Genomic DNA, 14527 nt, shown 5'->3' with positions numbered 1-14527 from the left:
GAAAACCAAACTGAAATCTTTGGCAGTCACTCACCTTCATTCCCCAAGTTGTAAATCTGTATCTTTCAAAACTGATACTAATCCAACAACAATAGTCTGGTTTAATAAGAGTCAAATAGCAAACTTGATTGAAGATTTTTGAAGGTTACAGCACAGAAAAGTAACGTTCAAATTATAGCAAAAATCATAATTTCAGGTTGAAAGCAGAAGTTGCTATACAATAGAGAAAACTGCAAATTTTAGAAACTTGCAACAAGTACAGTGAGTGCTTTTTCTCTGGACTGAGATTTCTGTCGCACTAAAATGCTGTCTGTCAGACTCCATTATTAAATGGGATGCATGAGTGGTGTATGTACATGCTGTTTTAATTTTAATTGAGACAGAATGCTTATTACTTGTCCATTGGTTTAAATTAGAAAATATATATTTTTTAAATTTAGAGTATCCAATTCTTTTTTTTCCCAATTAAGGAACAATTTAGCTTGGCCAATTCACCTACCCTGTACATCCTTTTGGGTTGTGGGGGTGAGACCCTCGCAGACAGGGGGAGAATGTGCAAACTCCAGACGGAGAGTGACCTGGGGCCGTGCTAACCACCGTACCACCGTGCTTGCTGCCACTGATTAAAAATACTTTTATGAACATTTTAAACAATTTTAATACAAAACTGACAAAAGCACAGAATGACAATTAAACAGAGTCTCCTCTCCCACCTTCCCTTGCAACAATAGAACTTAGTTACTAAATCTGCCCTCCCCCTTCCCCCCCCCCCCCCCCCCCCCCACCAACCTGCCATTCTAACAGCTAACAGTGACCATATCTTTAAAGTGCAATATAAACAGCCGCTAACCTTACCACTGACCCTCTCGGTAAAGTTTTCTAGAAGACTAGTTTCACTGTATCAACCTATTTTAAACATTTTTCTAAAATTTGGTAAGTATTGTAGGTTGCAAGTTTTTTGTACATTGTAGATGTTTCAATTAACATATTCAAATATTTTCTGAAATTATGTTCACCAAAACTCGTCTTCTGAAATAGCTGAGTGAATAGGTAGCAGTTCCTCGACTGAAGGGATTAGCAATCGGTTGTAGCTCATCAACAAATAATTTGACAAAGTTTAAATATTTGAATAGGAAAGAATGATTACGATTTAATACTCTGCTCTTAAAAGCCACAAGAGTAATGCTACAGTGGCTTATATAACTCAATTTCTAATGCTGCCTGTGATAATCCTCACGAGGACCACGGGGGAATGGCTGATTGATCTCCCCATGGACTTCATAGAATAAGAGTCTTGTGGTAACCCACCAAGCTGGGCTTGTGAGCGGAACCTTTAAATGTAGCTCTCAGACCTGGACCAGCAATTTCTGATAGCCCAGGGCTGGGACCTTTGTTTTGTATTTTTACACGTGATGCAGTGGTTCGATCCTGGCCCCGGGACACTGTCCATGTGGAGTTTGCACATTCTCCCCATGTCTGCATGGGTTTCACCCTCACAACCCAAAGATGTGCATGTTAGGTGGATTGGCCACACTAAGTTGACCTTTAATTTGAAAAAAATAATTGGGTACTCTAAAGTACTTTAAAAAAATAATGTTTTGTGGTTTTAATTTATTTTTATGGGATTTGCACTTCACTGGCTAGGCCAGCATTTGTTGCCCATCCCTAATTTCCCTTCAGAAGGTGGTGATGCATTGCTTTCTTGAACCGCTGCAGTCCATGTTGTGCAGCTACACCCACTGATTTATTAGAGAGGGAGTTCCAGGATTGTGACCCAGCGACAGAAAAGAAATGGTGATATATTTCCAAGTCAGGATGATGAGCGACTTGGAGGGGATCTTCCAGGTGGTGGTGTTTCCATGTATCTGTTACCCGTGACCTTCTAGACGATAGTGGGCGTGAGTTTGGAAGGTGCTGCCTAAGGAGCCTTGGCGAGCTCCTGCAGTGCTTCTTTTAGATGGTACTTACTGCTGCTACGGTGCATCGGTGGTGGAGGGAGTGAATGTTTGTGGAAGGGATGCCAATCAAGCGGGCTGTGTTGTCCTGGATAGTGTCAAGCTTCTTGAGTGTTGTTGGAGCTGCACTTGTCCAGGCAAGTGGGGAATATTCCATCACACTCCTTACCTATGTCTTGTAGGTGGTGGACAGGCATTGGGAAGCCAGGAGGTGAGCTACTCGCAATGGGGCAGCACGGTAGCACAATGGTTAGCACAGTTGTTTCACAGCTCTAGGGTCCCAGGTTTGTTTCCCGGCTCGGGTCACTTGCTGTGCGGAGTTTGCACGTTCTCCCCGTGTCTGCGTGGGTTTCCTCCGGGTACTCTGGTTTCTTCCCACAAACCAAAGATGTGCAGGTTAGGTGGATTGGCCATGCTAAATTGCCCTTGGTGTCAAAAACGGTTAGGTGCGGTTACTGGGTTACGGTGATAGGATGGAGGTGTGGGCTTAGGTAGGCTGCCGTTTCCAAGGGCCGGTGCAGACTCAATGGGCCGAATGGCCTCCTGCCCTGAAAAATTCTATGATTCCTAGCCTCTGAACTGTTCTCATAGCCACAACATTTATATGACTTGTCCAGATCAGTTTCTGGTCAATGGTAACCCCCAGGATATTGATAGTAGGGGATTCAGTGGTGGTAATGCCAGTGAATGTCAAGGGACGATGCTTTGATTCTCTCTTATTGGAGATGGTCATTGCCTGGCACTTGTGTGAAGCGAATGTTGTTTGTCACTTGTCAGCCCAAGCCTGGATATTGTCCTAGTCATGCTGTATTTGAATATGGACTGCGCAATCATCAGTGAACATTCTCAATTCTGATGTTACGTTGGAAGGTAATTGAATAAGCAGCTGAAGAAGTGCTGCAGTGATTCCTGGGACTGAGATGACTGGCCTCCAACAACCAAAAACCTCTTCCTTCATGCTCCGTATGACTCCAACCAGTGGAGGTTTATCCCCTTGATTCCCATTTGACTCCAGTTTCACTAGAGCTTCTTGATGCATACTCTATCAAATGCTGCCTTGATGTCAAGGGCAGTCACTCGCACCCCACGTCTGTAGTTCACCTCTTTTGTCCATGCGTAAACCAAGGCTGCAATGAAGTCAGCACATGAGGACTCTGGAACCCAGACTGAGGGTCAGTGAGCAGGTTATTGATAATAAGTGCCGCTTCATCGCACTGTTGCTGACTCCTTCCATCATTTTACCGATGACCGAGAGTAGACTGATAGGGCGGTAATTAGGTGGCCTGGATTTGACCTTTCTGTGTACAAGACATACTCGGGCAATTTTCCACATTGCCAGGTGGATGCCAGTGTTGTAGCTGTACTGGAACAGCTTGGGGGTGCGGTGTTGCTTGTTGTGCTTTTACCTAATTGCTCTGTTTTAATAACCTTTGCTCGAGAGTCGCCAGGTATCTTTCTGATACCACCACAAGGTTCAAAGCCAAGTGCTGATCAATAACTCAATACACCAGTTAGTAAGTTTCAAATCAAAACACATTTATTATACACACAGTCAATCACTACTAATGCATAAAACTCTACTTACTAGACTATCACTAACACTAAAGGCCAATACTTAGCTTTTGGAAGGGCCCACCAGGTCAGAGGAACAATGGCCTTTGTTCGGTTCTGAGGCTGCAGGTTTCAAGCTGGTATGGAATAGTAGCTAGGAGCGCCAATCTTGTAGCGTGCATTGACTGGAGACTTGGTTGGTGCAGCTGCTAGGCAGGTCTCTCCTTGTTGAGAGTCACGGTCAAGAGTTCTTTCGAGCTGTTAAGAGAACCTGCCAAGAAGGACGAGCTGAACTTGGGGACTCTATTTTATAGTCCCCAGGGATTTCGCGGCCTTTTGGGCGGACCCCGGACCTGGTCCCAATTAATTTGACCAAGTCCCAATCGTTTCAATTGATTTCTCCAATACTGGAGCTGTTCCCTGATCGCTGGGCGGTTCCTATGTGTCCGCTGGCCTTCCTTTGTCCTGGCTCCCACTGGTGCCGGGGAGTCTGGTTTGGTCCCGATTGCTTCAATGTTTCTAATTGTTTCTGGGGATTCCTCATTAATATGTAGATGGCTACTGGTTTCGGTCCTGTCTGGGTTCTGCAAGTCTTAATACACAGGAAACATTGCACCTGCTTGTTTTCTGTGCCTGGCCAATTTTCCCTGTATTCTTTGCGGGCCTCCATTTTGGAATCGGGAAGTGGCGACCCCAGGTGGCTACACTCCCTCCTTGTGATCCTCAACGCGAAGAGTGAAGGATCACATTACTGCGGTGTCTTCATTCCCTGACCCAGCGAGCACTCTTCATTGGCCTCGACACTGACCATAACTATGCAATGAAATTTTTAACTAACAATTCTAAGGGGCGCTATGTCATAAAAGGACATGCATTACAACACAAAAAAACTGGAACCTCTAACTATCCTCAATAAACTACTCTCACTTAAATCATTCAAACATACTAACTTCCTAACAATACAAAAATAGCAGCATTCACATTTTCCTCTGGTTTGGCAGTCAAACACAGAGTTTTACAATCTTTTGGTCACAAATCAACATCTCTCTTTATTTACAAACGAAGACGCACAAACAAAACGAATGTTCTTTATTCTAGATCAAGGGGCTCAGCAGTCTGGTGGCAACCGAAAATAGGGGATCTTATCCTGTATACCGGGGTGCAAGAGCGGTAGGCTCTCCTTCGCCATTTCCTCATGCAGATAGTCTGCACGATGCTGCAGAGTATTGCCAATGCTAGAAGCGATTCGACAACATACGAAAGGGAGAACCATATGATAAACTTATCACACCATGTTGGGGTACTGTTACTTGTCACTGGGCTCTGTGTACTATGGGGGAGTGAATCATTGATGGCCTGGGGGGGTGGGGGTGAGGGGGTTCCTGTTCGCGCGCAACCAAATTCATAACACGTCCCGTAAAATGGGAACCTTGGTCGGATTCAATGCTGCGGGGGAGTCCCCATCTCGTAAAGATGTGGTGGGTCAGAACTTTGGCTGTGGTTTTAGCTGTATTTGTCCCATTTCGTAAATGTGTCGATAACCACCAACACATATTTGTAACCATTCCTGCAAGGGGGTAAGGATCCTATAAAATCAATCTGGAGGTTAGTCCAGGGTTGATTCCTGTCCTGCTCAGGAATCACATAAAGAGTGTCTTTCAGGATCACACCGTCATGTGTGGTCAGAGAATTTCTAAACTTATCGTACGGGGCCGGGAAGTTTCCCTTTAAAATCTCCCTGAGCTTTTCATCTTGTTTCTGGGACTGCACTAAATCTTGGATATTGGTCTGTGAGACCTGCACTGCGTGGACTGGGGTGCTTTCGGGGGGGCGGGGTGTTCCAAAAATAACCATGCCTGGAGCCTGCCTTAGCTAGTGCGTCAGCTTTCACATTTCCAGGTGGGGAAGAACAGTGGTGACTGCGAACTTTTATAATTCCATATGTCATGTCCTTTGCTTGTTCTAGGATGTGGCGGAGTAATGGGGCTGATGGGAGGGGTTTTCCGTCCGCGGAAACAAATCATCTTGCTTCCCACAGGGGTAGGAATTCTGTTAGGCTGTTGCAGACGTAGAGGCTGTCCGATGTCTGCTGGGCTGGGGAAGGAATCGGGGTGATCGACTATATAAGCAATGGCTGCCAGTTCTGCTGCCTGCGAGCCTAAGTGTCCTGGTAGCTTTAACGAGATTTCTTCTAGGGCATGTCCCTGCGCGTCCTCTACATAAATTCCGCATCCTGTTATGCGTTTCCTATCTAATACAGTAGAAGAACCATCCACATATATTCTCAGGGGTGCGCACGTGTCTGTGTGCTGGGGTTCTGGGGTGAACTACCTATTTTCTTGGGAGGCGTTTTAGCGATGAAGGGGCCTGTGTTGTGGTGTGGTGAGATAATCTCACATTAATGGGGGGGTGCCTGGGTACTGTAGGTTGTCGGCTAGGAAAGTGTGGGTTTTAGTCCTTTTAACAGTGATGTCCCATCCCTGAAAAAGAAGGGTCCATCTGGCTGCTTGGATCTGGCTGACTGTGCCATCCTTAAATCGTCCGTCTGAACGCAAATTTATACAGGCACGCTTTAGCCAATGGAATGGACCAGAATCCGTTACTGATGTCCAAAACTGTAAAATATCGTGAGTGGAGTCCCTGTTTGAGCATGGCCTCGGGACTTGTGGCTACAGTGGGGGCTGCTGCTGGGGTGACTTCGTTGAGTTCCCGGTAATCGATGGTCAGTCGCCATGATCCATCGGGTTTTCTCACTGGTCAAATCGGGGAATTATTAGTGGAGGCTACTGATCTTAGTATGCCCTGTTCTAATAAGCTATCAATCACTTTTGAGATTTCTCCCTCTGCCTCTTGGGGAAATCCGTATTGCTTCTGGGGTCTAGGGTTAGGTCCTGTAATATGAACCGAGCCAGTCATCCTGCCACAGTCATGTTTATGATGTGCAAATGCTGCTCTGTTTTTCTGCAGAATTGCCCTAACCTGCTTGTCTGTGCTAATTGTGCTCGGGTCAAACCAGTATTCGCCGACTGCGCTGATCCTATTAGCATAATCACCTACTGTTAGCGTGGCGGGGGCTCTTGCTGTCTTTGCCATCTTCCAGACACATTTGTTTACTGGATCGAATGAGAGGTTGTGGGAGCTCATGAAATGAATTCCCAAAATGTGTTCTGCTGTGTGGGACTAAAACTATGGGGTGTTTGGTTGTTATATTACCTATCTGAATGGAGACAGGGGCTATGATGTGTCCCTGTGAGTGGCCTGTAAAGCCGCTGAGGGTGATGGTGTCTGTAGTGGGCCATGTGTCTTTTTGGAACATGGTGGAGGAATTAATTGTGGTGCGGGACCCTCCTGCGTCCCAAAGAAATTCAATGGGCTGTCTCCGTACTCTTGCTGCAACGACCGGTCGGCCGGACCTATCCCAAAGGGTGTCGCAGACCCAAGTTGGGGAGCCCGAACACCGTCAGTCAATGCCGTTCATGTCTGTCTGGTCTGAACAGGCGCTTACACTGTGAATAGACTTTGTCCTATTCCTATTTAGAGTGCCTGTCTGTTGGGCTCTCTGTGGTTTTTGTGGGGCATTGCACTCTCGTGCAAAGTGTCCTAATTGACCACAGCTATAACATTCCTGAGATTTCTGTGATGGGCTGTTTCTACCTTCATTTACCGATGCAGGTTTTGGTGCGTCTTTACTGCGTGAATATCTGCCTCTGCCTGCTCTTCTTCGGGTTTCCTAAACGTGGGTTTATTGTGTATGGATTGCTCCCAAGCGCGGGACAACCTTTTTAAAACCCATTTTTTGTTGTGGGCCTCATCTGAGGGGTCATAATTCGCACAGGCTCTCTGTCCTGCCTCTGTGGCATGAGAGATCAGGATTCGGGTCCATTTGGCCATGTTTTCTGTCTGGTCAAATGGGCGCGGGCTAAGTCTCCGAAAACCACCATAAAATGGATCCACAAGCGTCCAGAAAATGCTGTAGGGTGTTCAGTTTTCTTCTGCCTGCATCTGTTCAGGCCTTCTACGGGGTCACCTCTATTGTAACCGATCGCATCTAGGATCGCCGTGTGCATCTCTGCTAGGGTGCCTCCTCCTACGTTCTGTGGGTTGGGAAGGGCTGCTACTACTGAAGGATCTAGGCTCAAAACTGTGAGCTTCATTTGCTCTCGCTCATCCAGGTTGTACATGGTCGCCTGCTGCTTACCTTTAGCAAAGAATGGGTGGGGGTCTGAGGTGGGGAGGAACGGTGTGATCTTTTCGCACGCGTCCCGTAATTGGGTCACGGTTAAGGGGGTTGTGTAAAGGAAATCCGTGTCTCCTTCTGGTGCTGCTCTGCAGTGGGTGGTTACTGGATTCATGGGGGTGTGATCTATCTGCTCTGTGGGGGGTTGGGGTGCTCTTCTCCTCTGGGGCTTTTCTTGCGCACATGTTCCGTGCACATACCTATGCGCTGTCTCATTTAATTCTTGCCAATCGGGGCCGTTTTCCTCATCTAATTGGGATCCAAATGTGCTTTGGAATCCGTTTTGGACTGAAAGCAGAGACTGCAGTTCTGCAACCTGCTTCCGGCACTTTGCGTGATAGAACATAGAACATAGAACATAGAACGATACAGCGCAGTACAGGCCCTTCGGCCCACGATGTTGCACCGACATGAGAAGTCAAAAACTAAAGGCCATCTAACCTACACTATGCCATTATCATCCATATGCTTATCCAATAAACTTTTAAATGCCCTCAATGTTGGCGAGTTCACTACTGTTGCAGGTAGGGCATTCCACGGCCTTACCACTCTTTGCGTAAAAAACCTACCTCTGACCTCTGTCCTATATCTATTACCCCTCAATTTAAGGCTATGTCCCCTCGTGCTAGCCACCTCCATCCGCGGGAGAAGGCTCTCACTGTCCACCCTATCTAACCCTCTGATCCTTTTGTATGCCTCTATTAAGTCACCTCTTAACCTTCTCTCTAACGAAAACAACCTCAAGTCCATCAGCCTTTCCTCATAAGATTTTCCCTCCATACCAGGCAACATCCTGGTAAATCTCCTCTGCACCCGTTCCAAAGCTTCCACGTCCTTCCTATAATGAGGCGACCAGAACTGTACGCAATACTCCAAATGCGGCCGTACCAGAGTTTTGTACAGCTGCAACATGACCTCATGGCTCCGGAACTCAATCCCTCTACCAATAAAGGCCAACACACCATAGGCCTTCTTCACAACCCTATCAACCTGGGTGGCAACTTTCAGGGATCTATGTACATGGCCACCGAGATCCCTCTGCTCATCCACACTACCAAGAATTTTACCATTAGCCAAATAGTCTGCATTCCTGTTATTCTTTCCAAAGTGAATCACCTCACACTTCTCTACATTAAACTCCATTTGCCACCTCTCAGCCCAGCTCTGCAGCGTATCTATGTCCCTCTGTAACCTGCAATCCTTCCGCACTGTCTACAACTCCACCGACTTTAGTGTGGTCTGCAAATTTACTCACCCAACCTTCTGTGCCCTCCTCTCGTTCATTTATAAAAATGACAAACAGCAACGGCCCCAGAACAGATCCTTGTGGTATGCCACTCGTAACTGAACTCCATTCTGAACATTTGCCATCAACCACCACCCTCTGTCTTCTTTCAACTAGCCAATTTCTGATCCACATCTCTAAATCACCCTCAATCCCCAGCCTCCGTATTTTCTGCAATAGCCGACCGTGGGGAACCTTATCAAACGCTTTACTGAAATCCATATACACCACATCAACTGCTCTACCCGCGTCTACCTGTTCGGTCACCTTCTCAAAGAACTCGATAAGGTTTGTGAGGCATGACCTACCCTTCACAAAACCATGCTGACTATCCCTAATCATATTATTCCTATCTAGATGATTATAAATCACGATCTACTGAGCTTTGTCTCTGCTCCGTGGTGGAAGCATGGAATGCTTGTAATGCTGCTTTTAAATCGCTGCACTGCCTCTGCAATGCCTCTACCTGTTTTTCTGTTTCTTCGCTTACCAGGCCTGCACGTTGTGTGTCCTGGTAGGCCTTATCATATTGGGTCTGGAAGCTGCTTAAGTCTGCCAGACAAGACTGGTGTGCCCTCTTGGCAACATCCACCTCTCTGTCTTTCGCTGCCAACTTCCCTTTTAATTCTATATTCTCTTTCTCTATCTCACTAATATCGACTTTACTCATTCTATTCCTCTCATCTATCTCTTTACGGAGCGTCCGAACGACCTCCTCTGTGCCTCGCAATTGTGCCAGATAGTACACGATTGCCATCGGCTTGCGAGCTTTCCCTAAGTTCTTCTTATGGATTTCAGTCAGGTTCTCCCACCAAGTATATCCTATACTCCCGGGACCTGTTTCCTCATTTGCACAAAATTCGCTCCAAAGGGGCCATCCCTTCCCTTTGAGGTACTTTCTGATCTCTTCTTCACAAATGGGACACTGTCCTATCCTACTGCTGGTCGCTGCGACCACGAATTCCTGCGGGTTCATAAGGCGTTCCATTGCCTTCATTGCCATTTTTCCTATCTGATATCTCTTTAAATTTGGAACAAGGGGTAATAAAGTGGTGCTGCAAACACGGGTACAGCTTTCGCTATTTTCCGGAATACAAACTCCCGCCAGTTTTTCGCAACAAAATCTATCAGGTTTACCTTATATCCCTGTTAGTACGCATGCATTAACACACTTCCTTATATCCCTGTTAGTACGCATGCATTAACACACTTTCGAATTCTGGAGGATTGATCAGAACTGCTTGAAAACTTGTGGTTTCCCAATTGGATTCTAATTCAAATTTTTGGGTTCTCTCGGAGTGGGGGGGGGGGCACTTCTAAGTCGAATCCCGTCCGAGTCTCCAATAAATGTTGCTCGTTGTGCTTTTACTTAATTGCTCTGTTTTAATAACCTTTGCTCTGGAGTCGCCAGGTATCTTTCTGATACCACCACGAGGTTCAAAGCCAAGTGCTGATCAATAACTCAATACACCAGTTAGTAAGTTTCAAATCAAAACACATTTATTATACACACAGTCAATCACTACTCATGCATAAAACTCTACTTACTAGACCATCACTAACACTAAAGGCCTATACTTAGCTTTTGGAGGGGCCACCAGGTCAGAGGAACAATGGCCTTTGTTCGGTTCTGAAGTTGCAGGTTTCAAGCTGGTATGAATAGTAGCTTGGAACGCCTATCTCGTAGCGAGCATTGACTGGAGACTTACTTGGTTGGTGCAGCTGCTAGGCAGGTCTCTCCTCGTTGAGAGTCACAGTCAAGAGTTCTTTCGAGCTGCTAAGAGAACCTGCCAAGAAGGACGAGCTGAACTTGGGGACTCTATTTTATAGTCCCCAGGGGTTTCGCGCCCTTTTGGGCGGACCCCGGACCTGGTCCCAATTAATTGGACCAAGTCCCAATCGTTTCAATCGATTTCTCCAATACTGGAGCTATTCCCTGATCGCTGGGCGGTTCCTATGTGTCCGTTGGCCTTCCTTTGTCCTGTCTCCCGCTGGCGCTGGGGAGCCTGGTTTGGTCCCGATTGCTTCAATGTTTCTAATTATTTCTGGGGATTGCTCATTAATATGTAGATGGCTATTGGTTTCGGTCCTGTCTGGGTTCTGCAAGTCTTAATACACAGGAAACCTTGCACCTGCTTGTTTTCTGTGCCTGGCCAATTTTCCCTGTATTCTTTGCGGGCATCCATTTTGGAATCGGGAAGTGGCCACCCCAGGTGGCTACAGCGGCAAATTCTGGAGCACAAGTCATCAGGACTATTACCGGATTATTGTCAGGGCCCATATCTTTTGTAGTATTCAGTGCCTTCAGTTGTTTCTTGCTATCACGTGGGGTGAATTGAATTGGCTGAAGACTGACATATGTTATGCTGGGGACCACTGGAGGAGGCCAAGATTGATCATCCACTTAGTCCTCCTGGCTGGAGATTATTTCAGCTTGTCTTTTGCAGATATGCTGGGCTCCTCCATTGAAGATGGGGATATTTGTGAGCCTCCTCCTCCAGTGAGTTGTTTAATTGACCACCATTCACAACTTGATGTGGCAGGGCTGCAGAGCTTTCATCTGATCCGCTGGTCATGGGATTGTTTAGCTCTGTCTATCACTTGCTGCTAATGTTGTTATGGAAGTAGTCCTGTGCTGTAGCTTCACCAGGTTAACGCCTCATTTTTCAGTATGCCTAATGCTGCTGGCTTGGTGGTAATGGTAGAGTGGGGGATATGCCGGGCCATGAGGTTACAGATTGTGGCTGAGTACAATTCTGCTACTGCTGAAGGCCCACAGCGCCTCATGGATGCCCAGTCTTGAGTTGCTAGATCTGTTCTGAATCTATCCCATTTATCACGGCGGTAGTGCCACACAACACAATGGAGGGTATCCTCAATGTGACGACAGGACTTCATCTCCACAAGGACTATGCAGTGGTCACTTCTACTGATTACTTTCATGGATGGGTGCATCTGTTGGAAATAGGTTGGTGAGGATGAGGTATAATATGTTTTTCCCTCTTGTCGGTTCCCTCACCACCTGTCGCAGACACAGTCTCGCAGTCATGTCCTTTAGGGCTTGATGAGTAGTGCTACTGAGCTATTCTTGGTGATGGACATTTGAAGTCCTCTACCCAGAGTACATTCTGTGCCCTTGCTGTCATCAGAGCTTCCTCCAAGTGGTATTCGACATGGAGGAATACTGATACATCAGCTGACGGTGGGTAGTACTGTACATGGTAATCAGCAGGAGGTTTCCTTGCCCATGTTTGTCCTGAACCCATGAGACTTCATGAGGTCCAGAGTCGATGTTGAGGACTCCAGTGGGGCAGGACAGAACCAGTGATGGTGATAGTGGTGTCTGGCAGGTTATCTGCAAGATATGATTCTGTGAGTATAGCTATGTCAAGCTGTTGCTTAACTAGTCTGTGAGACAGCTCTTTCAATTTTGGCACAAGCTCCCAGGTGTTACAAAGGAGGACTTTGCGGTGTCGACAGGGCTGGGTTTGCTGTTGTCATTCCCAGTGCCTAGATTGGTGCCAAGTGGTCTGTCCGGTTTCTTTCCTTTTAGACTTCGAGTGGTTTTGATACAACTGAGTGGCATGTAGGCCAGACCAGTGAGGACTGCAGATTTCCTTCCCTAATAGATATTAGTGAAGCACAACTTCTGGTGTCGGCATACAGGAGGCGGTTGTGCACTGGGTAGCTCTGGACATGGTACTTGTTTTTCGATACTTTTTGCCCGTTTCCGTGTTTTTGGTAGAAAAATTCTACCCATATGGAAGTAGAATGTGTTTTTAAAAAGTGAAAGTAGAAGGTATTGTTGAAGAATGTCAAAAAAGGCTGGAAGTAAGAAGTCTGCAGGTGGAAATTCTTTGGCTGACTCGGAGGTTTCTCTTGGCGCCTCAGCAGGGAAGATGATGACTCTGGCGGTTGTGGCTGCTCCGATCACGGCAGCACGCTAACTGGAGTATTGTCTACAGAATTGGACGAGCATTTTGAGACAATGGAGAGTGATGTTTGAAACACTCCATAAATCGATTGAGGAGGCGCTGAGTCTTGTCCGAGAAAAGTTGGAGAGAACTTCGGAAGGGGTGAGATGGCTATATCGAGGCACAGCGAGCAAGTTGCCCATCTGTAGGTCGAGATATCGTTGGTGGCAGAGAAAAATAAGAGTCTGAGGGCAAAGGTGGACAACCTGGAGAATCGGTTGAGGAAACAAAACCTCAGAGTCGCAGGGTTGCCGAAGGGTGTGGAAGGCCCGAATCCTACTGCGTATTTCTTGCAGATGTTTTTTAAGATGATGGGAGAGGATGGACTGGCGACCCCTCCAGAGTTCGACAGGGCACATTGCACACTCTGGCTGAAGCCTCGGGCGAATGAGCACCACGAGCAATTATTGTAAGATTCCATTGCTTCCCGCCATGAGCAGTTATCATGAGATTCCAGAGAAGGGGCGGCACAGTGGTTAGCGCTGAGGGCCCGGGTTCAATCGCGGCACTGGGTCACTTTCCGTGATGAGTTTGCACAATCTCCCTGTGTCAGTGTAGGGTTCTCCCCCACAACCCAAAGATGAGCAGGTTAGATGGATTGGCCAAGCTAAATTGCCCCTTAATTGGAAAAAAATAATTGGGTTCTAAATTTTGCTTTCAGGTGAAGGAGGGGGTCCTGAAGTGGGCCAAAGAGAACCGTGGTTTGAGGTGGTAAGGGAGCCTCGTTAGAATTTATCAAGGTGTCAGAGAGGAGCTTGCGGGGAGGCCGGCGGGCTCCAATAAGGCTAAAGCAGCATTGTACAAGAATGGAGTGTAGTTTCGAGTGGTGTATCCTGCGAGGCTGTAGGTTACCTTCGAGTCAAAGGACTATTACTTCAAAGGAGGCTGAGGGCTTTGTTATAAAGCATGAACTGGGATCAAGTCTGTGGCGACTTTTATGGTTGTTGAGGGGAAGGGATCATGGAGTATTTTGTACTTTGTATATTTGTTGTTCCTTTGTTCTTGGGATAGGATGGGAGTGTTTTGCATAAGTTGGATGGAAGGGCTAACTGTAGCTGAGGGGCATTGTTTAAGGCAATATTTTTGGATATATATGACTCCCAGTGAGATTTTTATCTGTGTAGGGGTGTAGACTTTTGCTTTACGTTTTGCAGCCGGGATGGATAGGAATGTTTCTTTCTCTTTTCTTTGTACTGTCCTGGGAAGGGGCTACCTCACTAGCAGTAAACTTTTAACTAGCAAACGGGAGTCGGCCTGTTGGACCTGTATTTTTGCGGTTCATTGAGCCCAGCACTTTTGTTTGGTTGGGGTTGTAATGTTCTTGTCGGATGGCCTGATTTATTACAAGAACACTTGTAGCTTAATCTATAAACGATTTATTAGCATTAACTATGGGTAAACTATATAAAAAACAACAGATTAATAACAGTAATATGAAGCACAAGCAACCTTTCTCCCAGCTTCCTTCAGCCAGTCTGAGGGGTCACCTTACTCTAATATTCACTTATATACTAGTGAGATTCCT

This window comes from Scyliorhinus canicula, chromosome 13, assembly GCF_902713615.1.
Source record: "Scyliorhinus canicula chromosome 13, sScyCan1.1, whole genome shotgun sequence".
Lineage (NCBI taxonomy): Eukaryota > Metazoa > Chordata > Chondrichthyes > Carcharhiniformes > Scyliorhinidae > Scyliorhinus > Scyliorhinus canicula.
This window is presented reverse-complemented; position numbering follows the sequence as displayed.